This window comes from Nannospalax galili, unplaced genomic scaffold, assembly GCF_000622305.1.
Source record: "Nannospalax galili isolate Female #2095 unplaced genomic scaffold, S.galili_v1.0 scaffold507, whole genome shotgun sequence".
In the NCBI taxonomy this organism is placed as follows: domain Eukaryota; kingdom Metazoa; phylum Chordata; class Mammalia; order Rodentia; family Spalacidae; genus Nannospalax; species Nannospalax galili.
Window position 1 is genome coordinate 1,428,902 of NW_008356261.1, and position 6,467 is coordinate 1,435,368.

Below are 6,467 nucleotides of genomic sequence, written 5' to 3' on the forward strand. Positions count from 1 at the left end.
AGCTCAAGGTGAAGTCACCCTGGGTTAGGGGGATCCCAAGTCCAGTGAGAGAGGGCAAAGAGGAAACAGATAAAGACATAAAAACAAACAAACAAACAAAAATCACAGGCCGCACGTGGTGGCGCTCACCTTTAGTCCCAACACTCGGGAGGCAGAGGCGGGCGGATCTCTGTGAGTTCAGGGCCAGCCTGGTCTACACAGTAAGTTCCAGGCCAGCTGGGACTACAGGGAGACCTGTCTCAAAAAGACCGAAAACGAACAAACAGGAAATACCAAGGAGTAACAAGCGGAGCACCCATGCCTCTCTCTTTTTCTCTTGGTTACTTCTGTCATCCAGATAACTAATAAAAACCAACTAAACCAACCAGAGAGAGAGAGAGAGAGAGAGAGAGAGAGAGAGAGAGAGAGAGATCAAAGAGGTGTGTACACAGAAGGGGGACCCACAAGAATTAAAAAGCAGAGGTGCAGTGAAGGAGGAGGCAGGAGAGCCACTGCTACCTCTGGTCCCCAGGCCTGGGAGAGGTCGCTTCCATCACGTGTGTGTGTGTGTGCGTGCACGTGTGTGCACTTGTGTGAGTGTCTCAGGTGCTGTCTCCTATCTTTTGAGATAGGCTGTCTTGCTTTGTCTGTATCCTAGTTTGCTGCCCTGTTGCTGTGATAGACACCATGATCAACTTGGGAAGAAAGGGGTTTATTTGGCTTGCAGCTCACAGTCCATCATGGAGGGAAGTCAAGGCAGGAACCTGGAGGCAGGAACTGAAGCAGAGACCGTGGAGGAATGCTGCTTACTGGCTTGCTTCCCCTGACTCGCTCAGTTATCTTTCTTACATAGCCCAGGCCCCCTGTGCAGTGATGGCACCATGCACAATGTGCTGGGCCCTCTCATATCAACTAACAATCAAGAAAATGCCCCACAGACACAGCCACAGTGGCCAGTCTGCTGGAGGAAATCCCTCAGCTGAGATTCCCTCCTCAGGTACGTCTGGGCTTGTGTCAAGTGGACAAAAACTAACCAGCATAGCCTGGAACTCACCAGTTAAGGCTTCACTGGCTAATCAGCCAGTCCCAGGAATCTTCCTGTCTCTGTCTCCCCAGTACTGGGATTTTTTAAAAAATTTTAATTTATTATTTTTATTTTATGTGTATGTGTGTATTGCCCACACATAGGTAAGTGCGCAGTGCCCTCGGAGGCAGAAGAGGCTGTTGGACCCCCTGGAACTGGAGTGACAGACAGTTTGAGGTGCCATCTGAATGTTGGGAACTGAATCCAGGTTCTTGGGAGGAGCAGCCAGTGCTCTTAAGGGCTGAACCATCTCTCCAGCCCCCTCCCCCTACACCACCACTCAACCGTCTATGTGACTTCTAGGGACTGAACTCAGGTCCTCATGTTTGGGCGGCAAGCGTTTCACTGACCAAGTCATCTTCCCAGCCCAGGCTGCTATCATGTTGTAAGCTGTGAACACCACGTGGCTCTGGAGGTGTGGCCGCAGCTCCAGTACATGGATACCCTGTACCAGGCCCTTCTCCAGCAATGGCTCTGGCAGTTCTGAGGAGGATGCTGCCCAAGCCCACCTGGTGGCTGAACCTTGTGGGAGGTCTGAGCTGGTGTCCAGTCTCCACTTTGCTGGGCAGAGTAAGGTCCATCCCTACTGCTGGACAGATGGATTACTGTCAGCTTACAGAGGAGAGAAACTCTAACACACACCACATTATAGATAGGCCTTAAGGACAGGACAGCAAAGTAAGCCAGAAACCAAAGGACCGCATGCAGCCTTCCACTCATAGGAGGGCCCCAGAGTCAGGAGACCCACAGAGACAAAGAGCAGGATGGGGGTGCCAGAGGCTGGGGAGGGAGTGTTTCAACATGAACCCCACAGGCCAAAGACCTATCACCTTACTCTACCACTTGTTCATCTAACAGTTGACTGAAAGTTGAAGGGAGGACATCTCAGGGTGGGTGGGCTCCTGTTCACCTGACTCCAACCTCCTCCACCCAGTCAGAAAGAGCCCTGAGGGACAGGGCTGAGGAGCTTATCACTGCAGACCTTGAGATGTCCCCCCTCTGGCTTTCGGGCCAGTCCCTGGGTCCCTTTAGGCCAGCACTCTCCTCCATGGTCTCAGGCAGTGATGTGGTCCTGGACATGTGTAACCAGAGCCCCCCTCTCACCCCTTGGAGAATGACGGGCATCTCACAGGGCTGTTTGAGGAGTGAGGCGGTGCAGGTAAACTTGTCGAGGAAATTGAGTTCTGCTCACAATCAACCCTAAGTAAGGTGATGGGTCTTTGGTGTGTGGGGTTCATGCTGAAGTCGGGGACGCAGGGACTTGCTCAAATTCAGTTCGTCAGAAGACATAGTTGAGAAAAAAGAAAAGCAAAAAAGTGTGTAGAGAGTGATCTGGGGAGGTAGGCAGGTTCGCTGAGAAAGTGCCTTCCTGAACCGTCTGGGAGCCCCTGCCCACAGCTCACAAACCCAGCCCAAGCCTCCCTATTCTGGTCCTGAGATCTCAGAGGCATTTAGCCCAGCTGGAGTCCTGGGGACTTCCGGGTGAGGCGGGAACATCCCTTCAAGGAGTGCCTGCACCCATTCGTGAAAGTGAGGGTGGAGGGGAGCCTGTGGAAATGGATGTCCAGGGAAGGGCAGAGAGACCTGAGGGTGGACATCTCGGTGGGAGCCTGAGCAGTGCAGAGTGTGGTGACCCAGCTGGGATTTGTCTATCTGCCTAACAGTGTGGATCTCGGGGCTGCTGCGGGGGGGATGGCGGCGAGGCCCTGAAGCCAGCTGAGTGCCAGGGTCCAGCACTGTTCTGAGACTGGCTGAAAGAAGGTGCGTGTGGGGATGAGGACGGGGTGAGTAGGACAGTCAAATGTGTAATGGTTCCCTGGGTGGGGTGGGGACAAGTGGCTCTATGGGCTTCATGTGCAGGGGCCATAAGGCATCAGGACAGGAGGCTGGCTGTGCTCAGCACATGGAAAGCCAGCAGCCAGGAGAGGAGATGACCCTCATGGGAAGGGGTAGTGTTTGACCAGCAATTGCCTGTTGCTCCTGCAGCCACACAGCAGACAGCCCAAGAATGGGCACAGTGCCCTTCTCGCTCTCACATTCCCCTGAACCGTGTACTGCCCATCAAGTGGTGGGGTCTGCCATCCTTGAGCCTTGAGGACCTTAGAGCAACTCTAAGAAAACCAGGTATTAACTGACGATAGACCCAGACAGTCCCAGAGTCAATGTGAGGCAGATGAAAGGTCTCAACTTTGGCTAAAGGTAGTTGGTTAAGAGTGGAGAATTGTTAAACACAGCTAAATCAGTTGTTAATGATAAACCTTTATTATTAGCACCCCCCACCTTTATTTTTGAGGCAGGAGCTCACTATGTTAGCCCAGGCTGGCCTCAAACTCACAGAGATCTGCCTGCCTCTCTCTCTTGAGTGCTGGGATTAAAGGCATGTGCCACCATGCCTGGTCATAAGTATTCTTTTTTAATGTTTATTTTTCCTTTAAGCTAAGCTATTGTGGGCTAGGGTGGTTTGATTACCTAATTGACAGCCGTTAGATCCTACGCTCTAGTTCCCTTGACCAAGAACTATCAACTAAGGAGCCAACCTGGTTGTTCTGAAAATTCCACAGATGTCGTGAGGAGGCCATGCACCACGGCTGTTTGAGCTGAAGCACAACTCCTATTCCAGAAGGCACCATCCCAGCCAGCCATGGACAAGTGTGCTTACACCAGGCATTTTCCATTACAAGCACCAGGGAGCTGGATCCATCTTCATCCAGGCCAGAGTGGGGTCACTTCTCCTGGTGGCCCAGCAAGACGGCCTGTTATTGGTGCAAACACAATCTTTATTTATATAAAGGACTGTGCTATGATTTCTGCAAAGATCTTTGCCATACTCCCTTCAGTCTCTATGTAGAAGCAAGCTAATTTTTCTGGTAGATGGGAGACATTCTCTGGTGCTGTCCCCTAGTTTTTGCAACTTTAGGCCTACTTAAGTCTTTTCTGGGGGCTGGAGAGATGGCTCAGCTGTTAAGAGCACTGGTTGTTCTTGCAGAGGATCCAGGTTCGATTCCCAGCACCCACATGGTAGCTAACAACTGTCCACAACTCCAGTTCCAGGGGATCCAACTCCTTCTGACCTCCGTGGCCATTGCATGGCAAGGGTGCACTTATATACATGCAGACAATAAACTCATACACATAAAATTAAAATGATAAATAAAATATTTTTAAAGAGGCTTTTCTAGACAGGTCTTTTCTTTTGATCTTTGTCACTAGTCGAGTGGGAAATTCCACTAACACTAACACAAGGAAGAAATGACAGGTGTCAAAGAGGAGAGGTGAATGTAGCCGCCACTCTGCCGGTGGTAGTGATGGTGGCGGCAGCAGAGTTCCAGGAAGCGGCAGCAACACAAATGACCAGGCGCAGTGATGGGGGGGCGGCAGAGGAGGGGTGAGCCTTCTAGCTTGCCGTCTGCTGCTGTGTCAACACCATGACCAAACGGACTTGGGGAGGAAAGGGTTTATTTGGCCTACAGGTCACAGTCCTTCGCTGACAGAAGCCAGGGCAGGAACTCAAGGCAGGAACCTGGAGGCAGAAGCTGGAGCAGAGACCACGGAGGAGCGCTGCTCACCGGCTTGCTCCCCTGGCTTGCTCAGCTACCTTCTTATCCAGCCCAGGCCCCCTGCCCAGGGATGGCACCGCCCATAGTGGGCTGGGCCCTCCCTCATCAATCAGCCACAGGCCAGGCCACAAATCTGGTCAGGGAGCTTTGAGTTTCCCTCAAACCCAAATGGCTCTAGGTTTGAGTCAAGCTGACAGTTCAGGCTAACTCTGAAGAGAGAAAGAGTGTGTGTGTGTGTGTGTGTGTGTGTGTAGAGAGAGAGAGAGAGAGAGAGAGTGTGTGTGTATGGAGAGAGAGAGAGAGAGAGAGAGAGAGAGAGAGAGAGAGGAAAATCAAGCTTTATCTCTACTGGCTACCTTTCATAATGTAAGTTGCTATGAATTGTAGAGAGAGGAGCTCATCATTTGAACACAGTGGAAGCTAGGACAGGCATGATGGCTCAGCAGGCAAAGGCACTTGCCACCAGGCCTGACGACCCGAGTTTGGTCCATGGGACCCACATAGCAGAAGGAGGCAACTCACCCTCACAAATAAAGTAAAAATTATTTCTTAAGGGACTGGAGAGATAGCTCAGTGGTTAAGAGCACTTTATGTTCTTCCAGAGGACCAAAGTTCAATTTCCAGCACCCACATCAGGCAGCTTACAACTGCCTGTAACTCCAGCTCCAGGGAACCTGACACCCTCTTCTGGCCTCTGTGAGCATCTGCACACATGTAACATACACTCACATAGACACACACACATAAATAAAAATAAAATTTAAAAATTATTTTTTCATTTATTATTTTTAATTTTTAATAACTACATGATTAGAAGAAGAATCTCATTACAGCTTTAACATATTCAGTAACACACTCCAGAGCAAGAGTACATCTCTTTCACAAGTGGTTGCAAGTTTCTAGGTTCACAGTTGAATTAATAGAGTCATACAATATTGAACTCAGTACAAGCCCTTGTAAGACATAAAATTGAATGAGTTTTTAATCTTTAAAAAAGATCCCATTTCATTTTAGAATATATTGTTCCTTGCAGAAAGACTCATAGTTTTTGCTACTAACACTGAGATGTTGGCACATACGTCTCTAATCTGTATGTATCTGATTATTACTAGTCATAATCAGTAACTTGGATCCTTGGCACCTGTGTATGTCTATGACGTCATCGGGTAGATTTCAATGGAATGTTTATCACCTCTACTAATTAACATGATGTAAATTTCCATGCTTCCTCCTCAAATATAATACATTAAAAATTTTTGTTGATTGTTTTGTATGTGTGTAGATCACACAGAACATCTCAAACCATTTTATTCAACTATACACCCACTTCCCAGATGGCACCCTCCCATAGCCTCCCTCCCCCCACTAGAACCCTTATACTCTGATATCCCTGCTACTGTCTGCTGTGTTGTCAGCACCCCCAGCCAATCCCCACTACTTGTCCATCTGGTGAATCTAGTCAGCCTATCTAGAGGTCTTTGTTTTAGGAGGGTCAGCTGTTCCTCATCTAGCAGCAATGAGTTGTCAATATTCCTTTAGATAAGATCGGGGTCTGCTGTTCATTTCCCCAGTTCTATGCATGGGTTACTATCTGGGAGTCCCTTTGGTCACCTTGGCCAACAAGTCAAAAGAAGGTATCTCCTATCTGGCATTGTTGCTTGTTATGTAGCCTTTAGCTATGCATATGGGCTCTTAAAAAATTATATTGACCCCTTTAATCTTTGGTTATACCTTTCTTTTGGGTGTTTAAGGCCATATAGTTGGCCCAGATAAACCAATTTATTTGCACTCTTAAGGTCATTTGAGGATCTGTTCCTCAGGGTCACATGGGCTTGGGAGGAGCCCCT